The sequence below is a fragment of the Podarcis filfolensis genome (assembly GCF_964270895.1).
Source record: "Podarcis filfolensis genome assembly, chromosome: 1".
Taxonomy (NCBI): domain Eukaryota; kingdom Metazoa; phylum Chordata; class Lepidosauria; order Squamata; family Lacertidae; genus Podarcis; species Podarcis filfolensis.
The window spans coordinates 126,855,795-126,881,153 of NC_139604.1; the positions used below are offsets into that span (position 1 = coordinate 126,855,795).

General features: G+C 45.5%; 1 long non-coding RNA gene across 2 annotated transcripts in view; it reads right to left on the reverse strand.

Moving 5' to 3' along the window:
• The window catches only part of LOC310766225, an 89,058-nt gene that overhangs the window by 3,342 nt on the left and 60,357 nt on the right, over positions 1-25,359 (reverse strand). The window lies entirely within an intron of this gene.

The window sequence follows — 25,359 nt, forward strand, 5'->3', positions numbered from 1 at the left end:
GACTCCTTGCCTGGGAGAAGCGAGGAGGGAAGGGGTCCTCCATTGCCCACGCCCTCTTCGCACAGAAGGCATTCGCGCAGAGAGGGAAGACGCAGACTGGGCGTAAAGGAGCTTCTTTGTTGGGGGAAGTTTAAGAAACGCCCACTCACGGATTCTGCCAGCGATTGAGTCAGCCACGGGTGAGTGGCACTCCGGACAGATAAAGTTTACTTTGGCAGCCAAGCCAGGTATTCGCAGCCAGGCAGGGAGATATTTGCCTGCTTGCTCATGAGCAACCCCTTGGAAACATAACAGGTACACATAGGGTAGAGCAGAGTTTTCCAGATGTGTGTTTTGGGACTACAGTTCCCATCATCCCTGACCTCTGCTCCTGTGAGCTGGGGATCACCAGTGTCGAAGCAATGATTCTTCAACATCAACTGCATTGGATTGGTCATGTTGTGCAGATGCCTGATTGTCATCTTCCAAAGCGACTACTCTATTCCCAACTTAAAAATGGAAAGCGTAATGCTGGTGGTCAACAGAAGAGCCTTAAAGACTCTCTCAAGGCAAATCTTTCAAAATGTAGTATAATCACTGACAACTGGAAACACTGGCCTGCGAGCGCTCCAATTGGAGAACAGTCTTTGCCAAAGGTGTCATGGGTTTTGAAGACACTCAAACTCAGGATGAAAGGGAGAAATGTGCTAGGAGGAAGGCACGCTTGGCAAACCCTCAACATGATCAACTCCCGCCTGGAAACCTATGTCCCCACTGTGGAAGGACGTGGGGATCCAGAATTGGCCTCCACAGTCACTTACGGACCCACTGTTATAACTGTGTTTATGGAAGACAATCTTGCTCTGCTACGAGTGATCGCCAAAGAAGAAGGAGGAGGAGGAGGAGGAAGTTGTAGTGCAAAAACAGCGGGAGACCCTGGCGCAGAGAGGCCACTTGACCCCTTACAGGGCCAGCCCAATACATTTTGGCACCTCAGGCAAAAGCCACAAAACAGTGCCTTCCCTCTCCACCAAGGAAGACCGGGTGAGTGAAGATCTACAATGGTGGGAAGAGATCAGGAGATCCCTCTCTACCAAGGAAGACCAGGTGAGTGAAGATCTACAATGGTGGGAGGAGATCAAGAGATCCTGTTTGCCAGGATGCTGCTGTAGAGGCAGCGCTGGGACCACTGCTAGGAGACAGCAGATCCAGCCTCCAAGGAGCATGCAGTTGCAGCAGCAAGCGATACGTTCCTTGCAGTGGCGGAGGAACCCTTTCTGGCACCCGGGGCACATGTGCACATGCGCAGTCCCTACGGGCTGCCACTCGCACGTGGCAGCCGTACGGGCTGCTGCTTGCACAACGACTGTATAGACTGCCACGCAAGCAGCATCCCATACGGACTGCATGCACCCTCCGCCGCTCTACAGCTGGGGGGAGGCAGGGGCCATCTTATCACCCCTCCCACAGTGGCACCCAGGGCGACCGCCCCCTCCACCCCGCCTTCCTACAACCCTGATTCCTTGGAGGCTGGATCTGCTGTCCCTGTGGATCATGCCACCTGAGGCAGTCACCTCACCTTGCCTCATGGCTGGCATGGCCCTAATGCCTTGGGAAAAAAATATGGTCTGCAACCTCCCAAGGGGGGTGGATTAAACGGGTGGCTTCAAGTAAATAATATTAATAAAAAAATTAATCATTTTTATTAAGTTTCCATTTTATATAAATATAACACATTCAAAATTTTCACATTATATTCCACTCTCACGAGCACTCGACTCCCCTCCCTCCCGGCCCATGATTACCTTAAATTATATCTTTTTTTAAATTGCATTTCAATTTCCCCTCTTTACTTCTCTATTCAATTCCAATAGTCACTTAATTATATTAATTGTAAATCAGTGCTTTCTATAAACTATCAGGCTTTAGATCAGTCCTGTCAGTGCTGTTAAGTGTTTACAATTATCTTTCAAATACTCTATAAAGTCCTTTTGAAACGTTTGATCCCGCTGGTTTCGGATTTTCCCGGTCAATTTCGCCAACTCAGCATATTCCACCATCTTTGTCTGCCAGTCCTGGATCGTTGGTAAGTCCTGTCGTTTCCATCTCTGTGCGAATAAAACTCCTGCTGCGACAGTTGCATACCTGAACAGTTTTTGGTCTTTCTTGGGTATTTCCTTGCCTATTATTCCTAATAAAAATGCTTCTGGTTTCCTTTTTTTAAAAAAAATAAATTAATATTTATTAACAATTTAAAGATTACAAAAAGAAGAAGAAAAATTAAACAAGACAAAACAATACATTGCAAAAACAAAAAACACTACAAAAGACATTAAATTAACAAAACAAAACAAAACAATTAAAAACACATCCAGTAATTTTGATATCTTATCTTTCATCACTTGTTTCCACGACCTCCTCACACCTCCCTTTTTGTATTCCACTTCAATTAACTGTTTCAGCAATTCCTTTCATCTTCCTCTATTTTCTGTCCTGTATTTATCTTAACATATTCTAACCTTATTTTTCCCTTTAATGCATTAACAATCTATTTGTACTTAGTTCCTTATAACATTTCTGCTAAAGCCATATAACTTCATTCCTAAATGCTTCTGGTTTCCTAACAAAAGTACTAAGTAAAAAAAAAATTTTTTTTAAATGAGTTTTGCTGTTTGCCTAGCTCATTGAATAAAGCATCTGGGATGAATCTAATTCAGCAACAATAGCTGTTATAGCAAAAACAGTGAAACGTTCGCTTTGTGATTTTTTAAAAATATATATATACACATACACAGCCCAGTATGTGCACTTCATAGATTGACAGGGTGCGCTTTTATGAAATTTCAGAAGGATGGAAGCAAGGCGAGGCAGGGGAGGGAAGGAAAGCAATAAAAATGCTTTGATAAAGTGAAATGCACACACACACACCCGCCGCCCCAAGCTCCCTTCGCCTCCCTGTGCAGCCTGCAATAAACTCTCTCTCCCCAGCAGAGGTTATGGAAGACCTGAAGTGAGAGAGAATGAGTGGCTTATGAAACATACTAAGAATGAAAAATCATTGGGGCTTGGGTGGAGACGGAGAGGTAGAATTTATAAATCCAAAGGGGACTTTTGTTGCAGGTTTTCGGTACCCTGAGCTAACTCTCTTTTGTTTGAAAGTGACAGGGCAAGGTCTTGTCTGATCTTTGCTGGGGATTTATTTGACTCTCATTCCTTGCCTCTAGCGCTCTGTAAAGGTATGTATTGCTTTGGTAGCGTCACCGCTGTCTGCCGCACAAGGTGTTTGGGGGTTTTTTTATTGCAAATTTCAGCATCCGCCCCCCTTTGGGCATATTTTCACAGCCATGGATCTGAGATTAGACAAGGCAGGAGAGATTTTGCTGACTGCGTTATTCCAACAAAAAGGAAGGCATGGGATTCCCCCCCCCCCCCCGAGCGCCAAGAGCTTTGCAAAGGAGTGCTTGGAATTCTGACAACCCTTCCCATCCGCACCCCCCTTTTACCTGGGTGGTTTCGTATTTGAAAAGTGATCAGTTGGCCAGGGCTGGTTATGGAGAGCATATGACGACCCAGTCTGTTTCCAGGCACGATTCAAAGTTCTGCTTAGGATACACAAAGCCCTATGTGGCTTAAGCCCAAGCTATCTGAAAGACTGTATTCCCTCAGATGAACCTGCCCTTTTGAGATCTTTGAAGGAGGCCCTTCTCTCAGTCCCACCACCCTCACAGGCACACTTGGTTGTGGAGGGGAGGCAGGAGAGGGCCTTCTTGGTGGTGGCTCCCAGGCTTTGGAACTCCCTCCCTAGAGAAGCCAGACTGGCTCTATCCTTGTTGTACTTCCACCACCTGGTGAAGACTTTGGGGAACTGACTGTCGCAAATTCTCCACGGCACTTTAGCAGAAATGCTCAGAGTTCCAGGTTCTTCAGTGCAGTGCAGTATATTTATTGTGAGCTATATATATATATATATATATATACACACACACACATATACAAACATATACAATAATCTACAGGTTATAATACACGAGCAGTTCATACGGTCAAACAGAGTACCTGGCTGCACCTTAAGGCAAATAGGAAAACCTTTCTATCTCTCTATGACCACACTCTTCTACACCACCCACTTACTGCTGGACAGGTTTCCCTTTTAATCCGATGACAGCCAATCAACTGACAGCACATTGCTGAGTTTTTCTGACCCAGCACTTCCATAGAAAGTATTGCAGGCTGATTGCATCAGCCAGTTGCATCAGCTAGCAAACTCAAGCCTGCAGACTTACTATCTCACGCAGCATTCTGTGAATCCACACACTTACTGCTTTTAATGAAAGGGCTGGTGCTGTGTTGTTTTCATTACATGTTTATGTGTATGTTTTCAATAGGTTTTATATTTATATATAGGGATGGTGCTGTGCTATCAATCTATTTGTTTTTAATAGATAGGCAGATAGAGCAGCAGGAAACAAATTTGCACCATCTTCCATGGGACAGCCCTTCCAATAGCTGAGATACCTATCATATCACCTCTCAGTCTTCTGTTCTCTAGCATGAACATACCCAGCTCTTTCAACCATTCTTCATACGGCTTGGTTTCCAGACCCTTTATCATCTTGGTTGCTCTCCTCCGCACACCTACCAGCTTGTCAATATCCTTCTTAAACTTTGGTACACAGAACTGGACAAAGTGCTCCAAGTGTGGTTTGGCCAGGGCAGAATACAGCGGTACTATTACTTCCCTTGATCTGGACACTAGACTTCTGTTATTGCAGCCTTGAATTGCATTCACTTTTTTTCTCTCTCAAGCAGGAATCCTACCAACCCCCTACTTGTAAAATGCCTGGGATTGAACGTCAGTCAAATCTCCACTCCAGACGGGGGATAGAGATGAGCTATCTCACATCTTAACATATAGAAGGCCAGTCCCTAAGACAGTCATGGACTGACGCCATTTGCACGCATCTATGAAGCAGCATTTAAGGACCAGTGTAAAAGAGGAAGAAAGGGGCTGTTTCGTTAAGTCTCCGCGCTCACTTGTGATTCTCTGAAGAAGAAGAAAGCAAAGCTGCAGCTATGGTTCAAGCCCGGTAGAGTTGAGAAGGGGAGGACTTCAAGAGAAATTGCTTAATTGGCTTTGATGAAACTATTAGGCAAAAGCGAGGCTGTCTCTTGAGTTTAAATAGTTTGGCGCTGTTCCTTTGGGGCATGGATTTGCTGCCGGTGATTTCAGCAGAAACAAACCCAGGCCATTAACGTGAATTCCAAAGGGAATTGCCAGGAGGGCTAAAAAGTCCAAGATAAACATGTCAGGTTACATAAGCAGGCTCCTCCTTGTTGCTCCCCTCTTCCCGATTCTCTCTCTGTAAACAGAAACCTGGTACAAGCGTTTGGAATAAGAATGGTGGGGTGGGGGAGGTGGACATAAAAGCAAGCTTTATTTCTCCTCCAGTGGCCTTTAGGACAGCCACTGTCTAAAGCAGCAGCACTGCAAGAGCTTTGAGCCCATGATGTAATTTCAATGGCATGAAAATTTAGCATCCACACTCCCAAACGAAAGACAACACAGTGAGCTGAAGCTGCTTTGCCATGATCTGATGCACTCAAGAGTTAGAACAGCCCGTCAGTAGGGTCTTCAGAATTACTCCGACTGGAAAACACGGGTGGCACTTGGTGGGCAGGGAATGAGAGGGCATCAGCCCCCCCCCCACCAGTAACCTACCCACACCTATTTCTAGACTTTCATGTGCATTCAAAAATTATACATAGTAGTCATGGGAGACTTCAATTATCCCAATGTCTGTTGGAACTCAAACTCTGCCAAGAGTGTAATGTCCAACAAATTTCTCCATTGCCTCACTTACAATTTCATTCTCCAGAAGGTAAAAAGAGTAGCAAGGGGAACATCTATCCTGGACCTGGTCCTCACCATCAGTGAGGAACTGCCTGATGAAGTGAAAGTACGGTACTCGGAAACTTGGGAGGAAGTGATCATGTTCTCCTGGGTTTTGTGATACACAGGCCAGGGAAAGCTGAGTGTAGTCAGACATGTACTCTTTACTTTAAGAAGAGCAGTGTACACACGGTTGCTGATATTAATATTGCACAGTTTGAAGTGACTGGAAGCATAAGAACTGACTCATGTTTTTGGAAGAAATCATTATCCAGGCCCACAAAAACATTATTCAAACTTTTACTTGGCAGAACACTTCAAAAACAGAACATAAGCATCAAACATGCATCCCAAAATATTCACACAATGTCTTGTTCCGTCTAGCACAGGCTCAGTAATTTAGAAAATAGGAAATAATCCAAACAGGTCTAGAAACAGAGGTCTGTCTCTTCCCCCACAACCTGCATTGCAGCCTCTATTGGCCTTAGGCTGTTTATTCTCCCTTCAGGAGAGCTTCATTTACATTCTCACTCCATGGGCTTCGGGAAACAGAAGCACAAAGGCAACTCCTTTTCAAAATGGAGATTTGCAACTCAATACCTTCACCACATGATCAAATGTTACATTCAGTTTACAGCATTTTGCCATTTCACATTTTTAAACCTTCAATTAAATCAATTATGCTTATCACACATGCACATCAAGGTGGGAAAGTCTGGGAAGGGGCGTCTCCACTGGGCCCTATAGGGATCCTTTCTGGCAAGTTGTGTTTATACTAGAAGCTATGGGACTTTTGTAAGCTTATTTCTTTATTGAGAAAGGTCCTTGCTGCAAGCCATTAAAATCATGCTCTTGGTTGTCTGGAGAGGATGCCGAGAATAAACTCCAAGCAAGGGTCATAATTTAGCACTGATTGAACAGGACCAAACCTCCCACTCCAGGGTGAACTGAGAGGATTGGAAAATCCTCAGCCACTTCTAGCTGGGAATTGCAAGTGGGAGGTTTATGAAATTCCACAGCCTGTTTATTTATCAAGCTCAGACAGCAGACATTTTAGAGGGTGTTTGTGGGTGGTATCAATGTGATTGGACTGAAACTGGCAACAGGAGAACAAAAAGGCTTTTCTGAATCAGTGAGGACCAGCAGGGCAGACATTTACAGACCCTCCAAGTGTCCCTATTTTCCAGGGGCAGTCCCAGATTTACAGAAACTGTCCTGGTTTCTGTTTTGATCCCAGAATGTCCTGCTTTTCCTTAGGCTGTCCCTATTTTCATCAGATAAACGTTGCTGGGTATGGAGTTATCCGACCCTGCCCCCCACCCCAAGCCACCTGAAGGCAGCCCTGTATACAGAAGTTTTTTTTAAAAAAAAATGTTTAATGTTTTATTATGTTTTTATATACAGTCATACCTCGGGTTACAGACACTTCAGGTTGCGTTTTTTCGGGTTACGGACCGCCAAAACCCGGAAGTACCGGGACAGGTTACTTCCGGGTTTCGACGGTCACACATGCGCAGAGGCGCTAAATCATGCTTTGCGCATGCGCAGAAGCGCCGGATCGCAACCCGCATGTCTGCAGACACGCAGCTGCGGGTTGTGAACACTGCGGGTTGCAAACATGCATCCTACATGGATCACGTTCGCAACCCAAGCGTCCACTGTATTCTGGAATCCACTCAGAGTGGCTGGGGCAACCCAGTCAGATGGTTGGGGAATAAATAAATAAATTTTATTTTTTAGGGTATGTATTTAGGAAGGGCAAAAAGGGATAACCACCAACCCTCTCAATCTATGTTCCCCATGATATTCTAGAGGAGAAGCTGGTAAAGTGTGAGCTGGATGAGGTAACAGTTGAGTGGTTTTGTAGCTGGATATTGACAAGCTGTGGGTTAAACCACAGAGCCCAGGGCTTGCTGATCAGAAGGTTGACGGTTCAAATCCCCGCGACGGGGTGAGCTCCCGTTGCTTGGTCTCTGCTCCTGCCAACCTAGCAGTTCGAAAGCACATCAAAGTGCAAGTAGATAAATAGGACCGCTCTGGCGGGAAGGTAAACGGCATTTCCGTGCACTGCTCTGGTTCACCAGAGACCACATGACCTAGAAGCTGTCTGGGGACAAACGCCGGCTCCCTCGGCCAGTAAATCGATATGAGCACCGCAACCCCAGAGTTGGCCACGACTGGACCTAATAGTCAGGGATCCCTTTACCCTTACCTTATTGACAAGCTGGAAGGTGTGCAAAGGCAGGCAGCCAAGATGATCAAAGCTCTGGAAACCAAGTCTGATGAGGAATGGTTGAAGGAGTTGGGTATTTTTTTTTTCCTGGAAAAGATGAGAGCAAGGGGAGATATGATGGCCATCTTCAAATATCTAAAGGGGCTTTAAAGAAGTAGGAGGGTCTGGAATGAAGAGGGAGGCAGAAGTGGAGGAGGAAGAGAGTGCTTCTGCTGTTGCATGCCCTCCATGTAATTGTGTTTGTTCTTTAATCACAAAGTAACAGTCGTCTGGCTGCGAAATGACTGTCACTGCCACAATCGCCCTCCTCCTCCTCCTCCAATTCCTTCCGATTTTTTTGGCAAGTGCTGCATCTAGTTCAAAGGCAACTGCCGGGTTATTAATCACGTCTGTCAGACAAGGGCTGCAATCATTTTTCTGCCTGGAAACAAACCAGCAGGCTGACTTGCACAGTTTTAAGATGCGACTGCGATTATTCTACAGAAGCAATCAATGGCTTTCCTTGCTCATTGTTAACAAGAGGACCAGAACCTTCCCCTCTGCGAAACGATGAACCAGAAGTGGCAGAGCAATGGCTTTAGAAATAATAACTCATGTAACATAATAATTCAAAGGGAAAAATCACTTTGTGATTTTTGCACAGCACATCCACATCATGATTTGCGATATATATATTGCCAGGTCAAAAACTATGAAATCAATATCAAAATATGGACTTCAAACCAGCTTTGGGCAATATATTGATATATTGCCCAGCCCTAGTAGTTAGGTTGTATTCTTGCGTCCATGACACTGGCCTAATAAAAAAAAATCCACCTCATTTTCTCCCTGCATAAGCTTCTGTTCTTTCCAAGATTTCAGTGGGAGAAAACGTGTGGAGCCCGTAATATTGGTGGGACAGTGAAACAAAATCAAATACTGACACTTTGTAAGTAACGCGGCAGGACCCAGCTATCAGATGCACTCTTCCTATATACAGCACCAGCAACAAACCTCGCTTGCAAAGGAGTTGATGCATATTCATGGGTTGGTATCATTTTAATTTATGAGCATACTTAATGTAGCATGAGCCTTCAGTTCACCTACTTAAACAAAGGTGTGCATTCTTTTTCCTAGGAATGAAAAAAAGAAAAGGAAACAGATGAAATGTTTATTCCCTCGGGGACAAACCATTGGCTCTGAATTATTTTGCTCTCATTTTAATGTGTGTGAAGCTTCTGAGGGAGGACAGTTTGCTCACTGTTGGAAATCCAGGTTCATTTGTTTCCCATTACCATAATAGGACAGGAAGTTTTAATATTGCAAGCTCACTGGCTTTATAAATTGAAGGCCTTTCCCTGAAAACAGAGGCTCGTTGAGTGACCCTGCTGTTTTTCAGCTGCGCATTGCAGGTTGCCAAAGAATTTGTACACTTGGTGCGTTGTTGCCACGTTCATCCTGCTTTCAAGCAGCTGGACACAAGGCTTACCATCACTTCTGATATAATGGTATATACATAAGCTTGTTACCCATCATCTCTAAGCCAGGGATGGGGAGAGCTGCAGCCTTGGAGATGCTGGTGAACTGTAACTGTAACTCCCGTAATTCCTGACTGCTGGCCATGCTGGGTGGGGTGCATGGGACTTGTAGTTGGCTGGTTGTTCTGCTGTTGTGTCGTTGTTCTGGTGAGTATGGAGAGTCCAAGAGCATGCTGCCTGAAGGAGTTGGTGAGGATGGACAAGCTATAATTTATGGACTGCTCCAAAGGTGTTTTAGAAGCAAGAAGCAAAAAGACCCTCTCTTGGGCTCAATTGCATTGGATTTAGTATATACAGTATTTTTCCGTGTATAAGACGCCCCCATGTATAAGACCCCTATTTTTTTAAACCCAAAATTAAGAAAATAAGTTGTTTAGCTTTCTTTTGGGGGGTCACTTCTGCCAATCGCTCACCGCCTGCCCACCACTGCTGATCAGCAAACCCCGGAGGTAATAAAGAAAGACAGGCATTTTACCACCTCCATGTGAAGTCTGTTCCTGGCCCTAAGATCTACCTAAAGATTAGCAAGAGCTACATCAAAGCTACCTTCTTATTTTTATGTACCCAGGATGCCTGGTAAGCAACTGGTCTGTGCTAGAATGCTTTATACGTGACTGTCAGGCATAGAGAAAATGGGGCAGAGATGCAGAGGCTTGTGGGATCAATCAGAAATTATGTCAATGACCCAAACCTAGTCAAAGCGATGCTTTCACCGCTGACACAATGGCTTGCTTCATTTTTCATAATTCCTCATAGCAATCCTACATGACCACTACACCTTTACATAGCAGCAACTCTCCAGGGTCTGAGGCAGAAGGTCTTCCCCATTATCATTTAACCTTAAAGCTACCTGTGCCTTTTAATTCAGGAATGGGGATCCTGTGACACTCCAGATTATGCCAGACTCCCAACTCCCATCACACCTGACCATTTGCCATGCTGGTTATGGCTGATGGGAGTTAAGAAGTCTAACAACATCCAGAGGGCCACAGATTCCCCACGTTTTAACTAGAGATGTCAGGGATTGAACTTGAAATCTTCTGCAAACAAACCACATGGACTATCATCAATATGCTATTATCCTGCCACTAATTTTATCAGATGCAAACTTTTCTTTAAAAAAAGTTTAAAATGCTTTACTTACAAAATGTTCCAAAGGTCAGGTTCATGCATATATCTAAGCAGCACAGCAGCAATGAGAACACAGGCAGAATACTCTTGGGTAGAAAATATAGAAAGATAACTTCAAACATGGGCTCTAAGATTGGAGCTTGCTTAGGTACTGTAATGGTTATAGGGGTTGCTCGTGCGTAAGTTGCCACCACTCCTGGCTAGGTTACCTGGTTAAACCCTTTCTGTCTGGACAGCCCTTCACTTCGTGGCTGTTTCAGTCACTGGCAGAATCCGTCAGTGGGCGTTTCTTGAACTTCTTCCAGCAAAGAAGTTCTTTGACGCCAAGTCTCTGCCTACTCTCCCTGTGCGGAAGTCTTCTGCGCAGGGTGGGTGTGGGCAGCGGAGGACCCGTGCTCTCCCCGCTGGTCTCCGGTGAGGAGTCCTGGAGCCCCCTTGCCGATTCCCCCATCTGCCCCCCTTCACCCCTGGTGTTACGCTGATTTCCTTCCCCAGCAGATGGGCTGCCTCTCTCCCTGCTGGGCCCCTCTCCAGCATCACTCTGGAGCCTTGCCTCCGCCTCTGGCTCCGATGGCAGTTTCCTGACAGGTACATCCATGCCATGTAACCGATGCAAACTTCATCGAATGCGGCATTCTCTAGAACTGCAATGAATGGAATGTCATGCTTGCATAAAATGCTTTTAAAAAAACAAAAACAAAACCCTTTTAAAATCATTCCAAAACATCACGCACAACTCTGTTAGGCTTAACTCTGGGAACCAAAAAGGCAGCCCAAATGAAAGTTAATCATGTAATGGATTTCCCCTTTGGATTTATGTCCTCCACTTAAGGGAACATTAATTTGGCTCCGCTCGCTCACATACTATCACATTTCTGCCATTTATTTAAGTCGTCTCATCCTAAAAATGGTTCTAAAAATACCACAGGTTATTATATATATATATATTTGGGAAAGCACATTAAAGCACCTTAAAATTCATCAAAGTAGCTTCAAGTTGATGAAAGGGCATTAAAAATGGATGGAAGTGCACTCTTTGTTTATTTTCGTAGCCGTTAACCAGGTTTGCACTGGGTGACATGGAATTGGGGAAGGGCTGCAGTGGGAGGGCAGCTGCTTGGCATGTAGAAGGTCCCTGGGCATCTCCAGGGGGAGACCAGGGGTGGGATTCAACATCTTCCCCCATTGCTCTCTCTGTGCAAGCACGCCAGCTTGCCAGACGCAATCACCCCCTTTCTCCTCTCCCCATCCAGGGGTTCTCCTGAACCCCCAGAGACAATTCTGGAGGGCAACCTGAACCTGAGGCATGCAATGCAATGCTGGGCCCCCCCAATCTTGGGCCCAAGCCAGCGCCTCTGGTGTTCATACCAGTGGCGTAGCGTGGGAGGTGCGGGGGGGCGGCCGCACCGGGCGCAACCTCCTGGGGGGGCGCGCTCGCACTCGCAGCTCTCTAGTGGAAGAGACTTGAGTGCTAAAATCCACGGGTTAGGGGGCGCAAATCCATGGGTTAGGGGGCGCAAATCACTTGTCTTGCCCCGGGTGCTGACAACCCACGCTACGCCACTGGTTCATACACAGCCCTAGTAGATTGCTTCAAGTTCCTTCTCCTGCACAGCTAACTTGCTTCCTGAAACCCTCTCGGGAGATTGTGGTTCAGCCCTCATGGCACCTGCTACTGAGCAGACCTCAGGTGCATAATTTAGAGCGACTCTTGAGATGCAACATGTCTGATGAGTCTTCACCTCGACACATCCTCTGAGGTACTTTTCTCCACACCGAAGGCTGGTGAATGCGATTTGGAATGAAGAGCTGAAGGCGGATCGGACCTGACAGGACTCCATGTTTCTTTCTGGATGGCTGACTTAACTCTGCCAAACCCTGCTCCCTCAGAAGAGAGAGAGAGAGCTGTCTTTGGGGTATTTCGTGTGGCGGTAAACAAAATGGAGGACAGAGGAGCAAAACTGAGCTCAACGCCCTGTGACTTCCCCGTTGCCTCATTCACTTAACACAGATAGGAATGCAAAGAGGTTATGATTGAGCCGGTTGCTTTTTGTTTTGTTGGTTTGCTTGTTTTGGGTCTCATGCATGCTTTTTTCTTCTTGCAAATGGGTCGAGCTCTTTTAGACGGAGACAGAAACCCAGGAGAAACATGCCAAGTTGGTTTCCCCCTCAGCTTGCTGTTGTTTACAGGACACCTTACAAGTTCATCCCGAGGCTGAGGTCGCATGAAGGGCGATCTGACAGTGAGTGCAGCGCTCTCGCACACCACTCTGAAGAGAAAACTAAAAAAGGAAAAAAGGAGCTGTTCCAAATGGTGCAGATCTCCCAGAGGTCATACCTTTTCCCTCCACATTGGAATCTTGCTGCATCTGGAAAGCTAACATGCCGAAGTCTCTGATATGCTAGATTTCCTGATACAGAGAATTAATTAATGATATCATTATGTCCACTCCAGTTCTCCAAACTATGATCATTTCCAGGGTTTCGTCTTCTTTGGAATGAGGTCACAGGAGGCTTACAGTGTGCTATGGTATTTATATTTATTGTACATACAGTGGTACCTCGGGTTAAGTACTTAATTCGTTCTGGTGGTCCATTCTTAACCTGAAACTGTTCTTAACCTGAAGCACCACTTTAGCTAATGGGGTCTCCTGCTGCTGCCGCGCTGCCAGAGCCCAATTTCTGTTCTTATCCTGAAGCAAAGTTCTTAACCTGAAGCACTATTTCTGGGTTAGCAAAGTGTGTAACCTGAAGTGTATGTAACCTGAAGCGTATGTAACCCGAGGTACCACTGTACTCGCACTGGTATTCTTTCGAACTGCTAGGTTGGCAGGAGCTGGGAGAGAGCAACGGGAGCTCACTCTGTTGCGGGGATTCAAACCGCCGACCTTCTGATCAGCAAGCCCAAGAGGCTCAGTGGTTTAGAGTAGACCACAGCACCACCCACGTCCAATAGATATAACTAACTGACCAATCACGTCAGTTCTGCCCCCCCCAACAGAAAACTGCTCAAACCCAGGCTTTCTAAGTGTGGGACAAGCAGAAGTATGGGTGAGCTCTTACAATCTAAGTTACACAACTTACACTGAATAGCAGACAGCAATACAAAAAATGTAGTTTTTGGCAGAAATAAAACCGCAGCAGGATGGAAACAGCACTGTTGATGACAAATGCAGGTTGAAAGAAGCCCTGTGGAACGCCCTCCCACCAGATGTCAAAGGGAAAACAACTACCAGATTTTTAGAAGACATCTGAAGGCAGCCCTGTTTAGGGAAGCTTTTAATGTTTAATAGGTTATTGTATTTTAATATTCTGTTGGAAGCCACCCAGAGTGGCTGGGGAAACCCAGCCAGATGGGCGGGGTATAAATAATATATTATTATTATTATTATTATTATTATTATTATTATTATTATTATTATTATTTTGCCTTACAACTGAGAAACACACTGTGTTCTTCTGAATACTATGTCTGTCTTCACTCCTGGTTTCATGTTTTATTTTACCCTCAAAGCATCAATGGACGCTGGCAGTCACTTCCAAGAGTGCCATGCAAATGTGCATTACAAGATTGGGGTTGGTGCTGCCCACATATTTTATCCAGCAGCATCATGTCTAGAGATGTCCATCCACTTCTTTTGTCGGCCGCTTGCAGGATGAATGAGCTAGGCAGCTGCCCCCATTCATTACAGAAGCGGAAGGATGTCAAAGAACAGTGGCGTAGAATTTCTCTCTTGATCTCGGGCTAATGGTACGGTGTGGGTTTTTCCTCTGCTGTAAAACAGATTACATTAATGTTAAGTGGGGAAGCTGTACCTTTTGTGAGGATCTGGACAGAATTGCCAAGTGACAGCAGAGGTCCAGTAGCAGAACTGTAAGGTCAGGAAGTTTGGAACTTTGCACCAAACTTTGGCTATTGTAATATGTGTCTTTACCAGGTATGAGGAAGCTTGGGTCTGGCCTTTCAATGTGGCCCTTCAGTCTTCTCCATGTAGTCCAGAATGGTCTACTCTTGAAGGAATGGGTTTCCCATTCTAAAATCTGACTGTGCAGTCAGTCTAAAACAGGCCCCCAAATCCCATTTTTCCTTCTCCAAGGGTGCATTAGCTAAAAACCGTTAACTTGAGCTCTAGAGCAAATGTATAACAAGAACACAGCTGTATAAACAAAGCTCTCTCCTTTATCAGTCCGTGGCGCCTAATGAATGGCCTTGCCAGTTCCAAAGTGGAGCAGGGATGACACATCTGGGTCTTATCTTACTTCCTGACAACAATGACGCACAGACCTTGTCAGCCCCCCGAGAACGGCGCCAGGAGTGCTCTTGGAGTTGGTGACCTTCTTACCCCAAGATAAGGAATACAGGAACAGGAACACCCTTTTATGGTCAAGAGCACAGGAACAGGAACACCCTTTTATGGTTAAGAGTACAGGAGCAGGAACATCTGTGATGTCAACTTACGTGTATAAGCTTACGTGGCTGGATTCCTGGGGAAGGGGGGATAGGGTGCCTGGAGGATATATATACTGTATGCAATTTCTCTTGCTTTTGTGCTTGCTGTGAACCGATTCACGCAGTGCCTTCTGCTATCTGGAGAGCAGAATAAACTCTTTCTCTGAACCAACCTCGGTGTCATTTGACTCCTTCCTCCCTGTTCTGGGAGCAACACTCACCCTACCAGTCGGTAAAGTCTAATAAGGCTACACTCTGACTGGCAGTGACTCTTGGGGTCTCAAGGAACAAGTCTCTTAACCGGCAGCTGAATCTGGGACCCTCGCCAAGCAAAGTACAGTCATACCTCGGGTTGAAGTAGCTTCGGGATAAGTATTTTCGGGTTGCGCGCTGCGGCGACCCGGAAGTAACGGAGCGTGTTACTTCTGGGTTTCGCCGCTCGTGCATGCGCAGACGGTCAAAATGATGTCACACAGAAGCGGCGAATCGCGAACCGCGCACACGCAGACACACAGATGCAGGTTGCATTCACTTCTGGATGCGAACGGGGCTCCGGAACGGATCCCGTTCGCATCCAGAGGTACCACTGTATGTGCTTTACAGCTGAACTATGGTTACTCTATAAAGGGATGCATCCAAAAATATATATTTTCTCTATCTAACCCTCATAACTCTCCCTAGGCTGTTTCCCTCAACAGCTTTCCATCACACACCCAACTGAGTGTTTTTCTCTGGTTGGAATGCCTCATTGAACTCAATACCAGATGGAACTGAAACTGAATCCCGAAAAGGCAAAGGTGTTATGTATTTCCCATTCTCAAATCCAAGAGGAGCGAAGATGGCCTGGCCTGGATGGGGCTCTACTGCCCTGAAAGTAGCAGGTTCATAGCTTGGGGTCACTCCTGGATCCAACATTGTACCTTGAGGCACAGATGGTTAGGAGTTTTTCTGTTTTCCTATTTTTCTGTTGCTCTGGTAATATTTTGATATGTTTTTCCATCGCTCTGGTAACTTCCAGATTGGATTCTTGGACTGCCTTCTACCTCAGGCTGCCTCTGAGGACGACTCAGAAACTTCTAGAATTGTCGAGTCGGAAGGGACTTCCCGGTAATGCAGGAATCTTTTTGTCCAATGTGGGGTTCGAACCCACAAGCCTGAGATTAAGTCTCGTGCTCTACTAACTCTGGTTTAAAACGCAATGGCAAGATCACTGGCTGGGTTTGCCTTAAAACTCATATATCATCTCTGTTTTAAAACAGCTCCATTGGTTACCAGTTTGTTTCTGGGTCCAATTTAAGGCACACAGGCTAGTGTTTGAAGCCCTAAACAACTTAGGCTCCAGATATCTGAAAGAATGCCTCCTTTCCTACAGATACACTTGGATGTTGAGAAGAGTGGAGAGGTCATTCTGCTGCCCTCAGAAGTTTGGGGTGGATGCGAGAGGGCATTTTCTGTGGCAGCTCCTAGGTCATAGTGAAGGAATGGGTTTCTGTGCAGTCAGTTTGAAATGGGGTCCAAAACCCCTCTTTTCTTCTTTCTCCAAGGGAGCATTTCTAAAATGCATCAACTTGAACTGTTGAGCAAATGCATAACAAGAACACAGCTGTATAAACAAAGCTCTCTCCTTTATCACTCACAGCAAAGGATGACCTTGGCTGTTCCAGTGGAGTAGGGATGGCACATCTAGGTCTTATCTTACATTCTGAACACACTCTGATGCACAGACCTAGTCTGGGAACAGCGCCAGAGTGTGTTCTTGGAGTTGGTGACCTCTTGCTCCAAGATAAGAGTATAGGAACAGGAATACCCTTTTATGGTCAGAAGTACAGGAAGGAAAACCCTTTTATGGTTAAGAGTACCGGAGCAGGAACATCTGTGATGTCAACCTGCGTGTACAAGCTGACATGACTGGATTCCTGGGGAAGGGGGGGAGAGGGTGCCTGGAGGATATATATACTGCATGAAATTTCTCATTTCTTTGGACTTGCTGTGCACTGACCACGCAAATGCCTTTCTGCTGCTCCGGAGAGCAGAAATAAAGAACTCTTTCTCTGAACCAACCCTCGGTGTCATTTGACTTCCTTCCTCCCGTCCGGGAGCAACGCAGAGCCCACCAATCGGTAAAGTCTAATAAGGCTACAATAGAATTTCCTCCCCACAGAGGTGCATACATTCTGACAAATGCTGAAAACACACCTCTTTACTCTGCCTTTGACACCTGACACCTGTGTGTTCAGGACACACCTTGTTCCTATAACATATTTTAACTGTTTTTAATATTGAATTTTGTTGCAACTCGCTCTGGGATCTGTTGGCAAAGGGAAGGAGATGAATTAAATGATGATGATAATGTCTGATTGTGGTGCCCACTGTAGGGATTTTTTGTCAGGAGTTCAGCCTACACTCGAGTAGGACCCTGGCAGAGACACATGCCCGACAGAGGCAGAGACATTCTCTCCCTCCTGGTCGACCGTTCGGGAGCTTCAAAAGCTTTCTTCTGCCCGAACATCACAGCGACTGATGCCAACCGACACCGGCACACTTAGGGATCCACAGAGTTTGCGCATTTCGCGTAACAGACCTCAGCAATTCAGCATTTTGGCTCATCTACTTTATTTACATATAAACACACACGGAGCACTGCAACATGGCTCCCTCCCTCTCTAGCATCAGGCAGCAAAGAGAAAAGGAACAAATGACAATAGTTCCACTTCACGGAACACAGTAACACAAACATCCTGTCTCCGTCACATCCCACGCTGCGGAGTCAAAACATACACCGTCATGTGATAGACAACAATCCTATGACTGCAGTCATGGAGCAGGAATTCTAACATTTTTAACCCAGGTCTTCAGGACAAGTCCAGGACAATCAGCAGAAATGTGGCTACCTTTATCTTTATTTCCTTTCCAAGAGAAGCAGAGTTAATCCAACCTCCACGTGCCAACCCATTTTCTGAAAAGGAATGTCCTGCTGCCATTTTAGCGGGGGCCTAATTGCCCATAAAATGGGTCCCCTTGGCCTGGTTGACAGACACACATGAAAACACTGTCATTTTGCAAAAGTACAGCAGCTACTGTTGGTCAGGTTCTTCAGAGACAAATGAAAATCCATTATAATCACCCCCTGTGCAGCATAAGATTACAAAGGGAGAGCCTTGCTCAAAATGGCTTTTGCACAGCCTGGGCAACAGCATGATTTTCCCTCTGTGAAATGGCCTAGGTAGTCCAGGGTGCCAATTCAAATAACAATCCGCATCAGAAGACTAAGTGGCTCGGCAAAGAAAGTATTGTTCTCTGGGCTTTCATGGGGAAGCTTATTAGGAGCAAAGGAATGCTAAGAGTGCCACCTTACTACCTGGGTTGGTGTCCCTCCAACCAAGCTAGACTTTGGAGCTCATTCTAAAGCAGGCATAGACAAACTCAGCCCTCCAGATGCTTCAGGACTACAAATCCCATCATCCCTAGCTAACAGGACAAGTGGTCAGGGATGATGGGAGTTGTAGTCCCAAAAACATCTGGAGGACCGAGTTTGCCTATGCCTGTTCTAGAGCTTACTTCAGGCCAGGTGTTTTGGACTACAACTCCCACCAGCCCCACCCAGGATGGCCAATGGATATGGATGATGGGTGTTGTAGTCCAGCAATATCTGAAGCGCACCATGTTTTTAAACCCGTGCTCTACATGATCCCAGATTTGGCCAAAATCTGAAATTAGAACAGGAGAAAAGTGGCGAGTGGGGTGCCGCAGGGTTCTGTCCTGGGCCTGTTGTTGTTCAACGTCTTTACCAATGACTTGGATGAAGGAATTGAGGGAGTGCTCATCAAATTTGCAAATGACACCAAACTGGGAGGGGTAGCTAATGGCGCAGAAGACAGAATCAGAATTCAAAATGACCTTAACAGGTTGGAGAACTGGGTGCAAGCTAGCAAAATGAATTTCAATAGGGACAAATGTAAGGTTCTGCACTTAGGCAGGAAGAACCAGATACACAAATATAGAATGGCAGACACCTGGCTTACTCATAGTACTTATGAAAAGGATCTAGGGGTCTTGGTCAACAGTTTGATGCAGCAGCAAAAAGCGCTAATGCTATTCTAGGCTGCATCAACAGAAGTATAGCATTCAGATCAAGGGAAGTAATAGTAGCTCTCTATTTGGCCTTGGTCAGACCACACTTGGAATACTGTGTCCAATTCTGGGTGTCACAATTTAAGAAGGCTGTTGACAAGCTGGATTGTGTGCAGAGGAGGGTGACCAAGATGATCAAGGGTCTGGAAACTAAGCCTTATGAGGAACGCTTGAAGGAGCTGGGTATGTTTAGCCTGGAAAAGAGGAGACTAAGAGGAGATAGGATAGCCATCTTCAAATATCTGAAGGGCTGTCACATGGGAGATGGAACAAACTTGCTTACCCCTGCTCTGGAGGGTGGGGCTGGAACCAATGGCTTCAAGTTACAAGAAAGGAGATTCCGACTAAATATTTGGGAAAACTTTATGACGGAGCTGTTTGGCAAAAAACAGACTCCCATGAGAGGTGGTGGACTCTCCTTCCTTGGAGGTTTCTAAACAGAGGTTGGATGGCCATCTTTCATGGATGCTTTAGCTGAGATTCCTGCATTGCAGGGGCTGGACTAGATGACCCTCAGGGTCCCTTCCAACTCTACAGTTCTATGATTCCATGGTCCTAGTCCATCACTCTATCTCTGCTGTTCATGGACACCATGAAACATGACCTAAGTCAGTTCCGAAGCTTCATTATTGAGGTTAGATCTTTTTAAAAATAACAACAAAAAACAACTCACCCTTTCCCCCTCAGTTGGTTATCCCAAGTCTTTGAAGTGGAGGCATCAATGTGAAATTCTCTTAATGGGAACCCTGCAAGCCTTTTCTTTAGAGGCAAACATCAATAATAAACTGCATTTTCAAGATACACGCCTCTGTCCTTTATAAAAAAATAATGCTGCCAAGTAGGTATTTATAGCAGTTTCTGAATCCAGAATGAGCAGGAGCAAATGCCTTTGTGCTCTTGCTTTGCAGAGGTTAGCCGAGCGATAGTAAATAAGGCCTACAGGTTGGGGCTTCAAAGGATTCATATGGTGTTTTCTCCTAATCAGTGGTTAAAAGCCATGAACTCAGAATTGTTAGAAAAATGCAACCTGTGCGGCTGGTAGAAGTAGTACGACTCATGCAACACATTGGCGACTAATATACATGCAATAATTACCAAAATAATTATACATTAAGGGCCGCTGTTAAGCTTAAGCCAAGAAATAGTATTCTTTATGAAACCGAATATCAATATACCGTATTTTTTGCTCTTTAAGACTCACTTTTTCCCTCCTAAAAAGTAAGGGGAAATGTGTGTTCATCTTATGGAGCGAATGCAGGCTGCGCAGCTATCCCAGAAGCCAGAACAGGAAGAGGGATCGCTGCTTTCGCTGCGCAGCAATCCCTCTTGCTGTTCTGGCTTCTGAGATTCAGAATATTTTTTTTCTTGTTTTCCTCCTCCAAAAACTAGGTGCCTCTTATGGTCTGGTGCATCTTATAGAGCGAAAAATACGGGACGTATCAAGGCTTTGAGATTAGACCACTGAAGAAGCCTGGAAAACTACCTTGGGAGTGTGTTACCTGCAAGTCCCAGTAAAAGGGCCCCATTGAGGGTAAACATTGGCCTCTTGATTACTTGGACTGCCAGGGCGAAACAGGTGCAAAACGCTGGCACCCTGTCTACAACTTCACTAACATCCATCTACAACTTCACTAGCATCTCTCAGTATTGTGAACAACACCGAACTTACCCTTTGTTGGTATCTTCATGAACTCACCTAAAAAGATAAAGAAAACAAAAGACTGAGTTAAGCATTTGAAAAATCCATTGAAACCAGACGTTATAAGTTCATTTAAGTTGGGTAGTTCATAAGTCTCTGTGGCTTTTACACAAGGTTTTGTATTTTTCTCAGAAGATTAATAAAGAATGTACAGTGGTGCCTCGGGTTACATACGCTTCAGGTTACATACGCTTCAGGTTACATACTCCGCTAACCCAGAAATAGTGCTTCAGGTTAAGAACTTTGCTTCAGGATGAGAACAGAAATCGTGCTTCGGTGGCGCAGCGGCAGCAGGAGGCCCCATTAGCTAAAGTGGTGCTTCAGGTTAAGAACGGACATCCAGAACGAATTAAGTACATAACCCCAGGTACCACTATATAATTATTTTGGGAATTATTGTATGTATATTAGTCGCCAACGTGTTGCATGAGTCGTACTATGAACTTAGAATTGGGCACACGAGCTAAGAACATAAGAACAGCCTGTTGCATCAGCCCAATGACCCATCTCACCCATAGTTGTCAACCAGAATGGAATATATAAGCAAAACCCGAGCGCAAGAGCACTCTGTGGTTTCCAGCAACTGGTATTCAAAAGCTTTGCTGCTTGCAACTGCAGAGGCTGAGCATAAGCATAATGGCTTGAAGCCACTGATAGTCATCTCCTCCATGCAGAATGCAGACGTGCACATTGTCCTCCTCGCAACCTGCACCCCACCACCTAGTGAGTGGCCGTGCACCAGGCAGGGGTGGGAAGGGCGGATGGGTGTATGAGGTCATTGTGTGAGGTCACGTGACGCCGGGGCCCCTCAATGTGGGGGGGGGCAAGTCGGCACCCTGGCTGCAGCATTACCTTCTGACAGGGGAGGGCTTTCATCAGGAAGGCTTTGCTACTTATCTGTAGTTAGATAGGCTTACCCTGCTCTGGAGAGGGTCCTCTGCCTGTAAATTTAGTCCACTTTGGCCAAAAATAAAATAAAATGGGGAAGAATTGTAGCAATTGTCCTTTATAGCAAAATGGGAAATGTAGAGGTTCATTTCACAGTGGTACCTCAGGTTAAGAACTTAATTCGTTCTGAAGGTCTGTTCTTAACCTGAAACTGTTCTTAACCTGAGGTACCATTTTAGCTAATGAGGCCTCCCGCTGCCACCGCACGATTTCTGTTCTCAGTCTGAAGCAAAGTTCTTAACCCGAGGTACTATTTCTGGGTTAGCGGGGTCTGTAACCTGAAGCGTCTGTAACCTGAGGTACCACTGTATTCAGAGCGGCATGAAAAATGAATTAAAAGCAGAAGCAGAGAGAGAACAAAGCAATTTAGAAACAGATCAGAATTTATTTAAAAAATTTCAGTTATAAGGTTGATCCTGGGGCCTATGCACATCCCTGCTGCATTTTAACAGCAAACTCATTCTCTAAGAGCCGATCCTTCTGTAGCCAAAATGATGTCATCTATGGGATAGTGTGAGGCATCATTTGGGGACCTCTCAGCCCAGAGAGACCGAGCATGCTCCAAGCACAGGGACTGATGGCTAACTGTTTAGAGGAAAGGGAAACCGAAAGCTGTGGAGAGTGGAAATGGAACAGAGTGATTCTGGAAAACAGCATGGCTGGCTGAAGCTATGAACCACCATTTTGTTGTGACCTTTTGCTGCAGGCCAGACCCGTTCCATCTCATTGCTCACACAAATTTAGAGATGGGGCTCAGGGACCCACACCTGTGTCAGGTGCATGCCTGCACAAAGGGCCAATGGGGGAACAATGAGATGCACCTCCAAGCAAGGCAGCGCTCCCCCTGGGAAGTCTGGGCTGCTCCAGATATGCACATTTGTTTACTCGTTCCTTCGCCCACCCACACAGGCACACAATTACACGTTAGCTTCCACTCTGCCTGCTGTGCGCTGTATTAATTCGCTCAGTGGTAGCCTGTCCTGCATTGATAGAGAGGCAAAGGGGGGGGAAAGGGGTGGGTATTTATGGTTAAAGAGACACCAGAAATACATAATTGTCCTATAATATGTCATCAACAGCTCAAAAGGAACTCACCAGCTGCAGAACATGAAAGAGCAGCCTGCTCTTTCAGGAATAGATGCATCCATACTCCCACCCCAAGACAAGGAACTTCTAGAGGAGGGGGCTGAAACCTGAAGCCAGCAATACCAGGAACTCTTTAAATACAGTTCTGAAGATGTGTGTGTCCCCCCTCCTTGCCTCCACACAATGCAAAATAGAAATGATTCAGGGACAATAATTTCAATAGACACGCAATGTTGATGTCTCTTTCAATCTGTGATATTAGCCTGTCAGGTAGAAGCGAGGAAGAAGAGCCTGTTGGATCAGGCCAGTGGTCCATTGTAGGAGTGCAAATATCCAGAGTGTGGGGTCAGGTGGGATTACTATGAGGAATTATAAAATATGCATCAAGCCATTGTGTCCATGATGAACGCATTGTGTTGACTGGGTTTGATACATTGACAATAATTTCAGATCAAATCCCACAACCCTCTGCATCTCTGGCCATTTCCTCTACTGCCCATTTCTCTCTCTTCACAAGTCACGTACACAGCCCAGTTGCTTTGCCAGGCATGCATCCTGGGCCATAAAGATAGTGGGCAAGCTTCTTTGATGTACCTTGCTGATATGTTAATCTTAGGATGTTAATCTTAGGGCCAGGAAACAGGTTTCACATAAAGGTGATTATGATCGCTGACCTCCTGACCATCCTTCTTATCATGTGTATTGATTGTTTATGACCTCCGGGGTTGCTGAATGCACTCCTTTGTCGTTTTCATTTATTTACCCCAAAAATATGCATGCTTAACTAGTGTTTGTAGCTTAACTTTGTCCCCACGTGGGGTTTGTTGAAATGCTCAGAAGAAATCTGATTGGTTCTTACGAACACTCTGTAAAAGTTCTTTTGTGAATAAAACGACCTGGACTGAGGGGCTGGGGGCAGAGATTACTATACACACCCTTCCCAGAGTCTTGCTGGTTCAAGCCTCTGTGTGTATTCTTATTAATCAGAGTTCAATCCTTCCTTTACTTTGGGAACGCCTCAGTCCATCTTCTCCAGCATCCTGTTCTCACAGTGGCCAACCAGATATTGTAGGGAAGCCTACAAACCAGACCCAAGCACAAGAGCAAATTCACTTCCCTGGGCTTTCCAGCAACTGGTATTCAGATGCATTACTGCCTCTGACTGTGGAGGCAGAACAGAGCCATCATTGTTAGTAGCCACTGATAGCCTTATCCGGAATGAATTTGTCCAATCCTCTTTTAAAGCCATCTAGGGACATGGCTAGCGCTGTGGTCTAAACCACTGAGCCTCTTGGGCCTGCCGATCGGAAGGTCGGCGGTTCAAATCTCCACTATGGAGTAAGCTCCCGTTGCTCTGTCTCAGCTCCTGCCAACCTAGCAGTTCGAAAGCACACCAGTGCAAGTAGATAAATAGGTACCACTCCAGCAGGAAAGTAAATGGTGTTTCCATGCACTCTGGCTTCCGTCACGGTGTTCCGTTGCACCAGTAGTGGTTTAGTCCTGCTGGCCACATGACCCAGAAAGCTGTCTGTGGACAAATGCCAGCTCCCTCAGCCTGAAGCAAGATGAGCGCCGCAACCCCATCGTCGCCTTGGACTGGACTTAACTGTCCAGGGGTCCTTTATTGTTATGTACTGAGTTGAATAGGATCCTAAAGGCAGCAGTCTGATTGGTCCTAGAACAATAGGATCCAGAATACAGCAGTCTTATTGGTCCACAGGAGCCACCCAATACAGCTCCAGGTGGAAGTGAATCTGCAACCTGATTGGCCTACAGGAGAATTCTGGAATTAGCCAATCACGTGGGGCCCATTGTGTAAATAATGTATATAAAGCAGACATTCTGGGGGAACTTCCATTTCTCCTCACCACTATGAGCTGAATAAAGAGCATGAAAGCCACTCTCGACTCCGAGTATATTTCATTTACCTTTTTTACCTTTAGGTTGGTACCCATCACTGCCTCTACAGTTTAACTATGCACTGCATGAAGGAGGATTTTCTTTTGTCCATCCCAAATCTGCCCAACATTCCGCTTCGCTGGATGTCCACAAGATTTGGAGTTATGCATGATTTTATAAACTTCTATCATGTCGCCTCTCATTCACATTTCTCCAATTAGGGAGGTGTTTGGATCAAGGTAAGGATGGGTGAGCCTCCCCCTTTTGGTTTCTCATTTTCCCATTCTTCAATTCAGTTCTCCACATTTCTGCAGCAATTTGCTTTTTTTAAAAAAAAAATCCTCATGAACATTCATCAGAATAATACAAATTTCCTGTTTTAAAAAAATCACATTT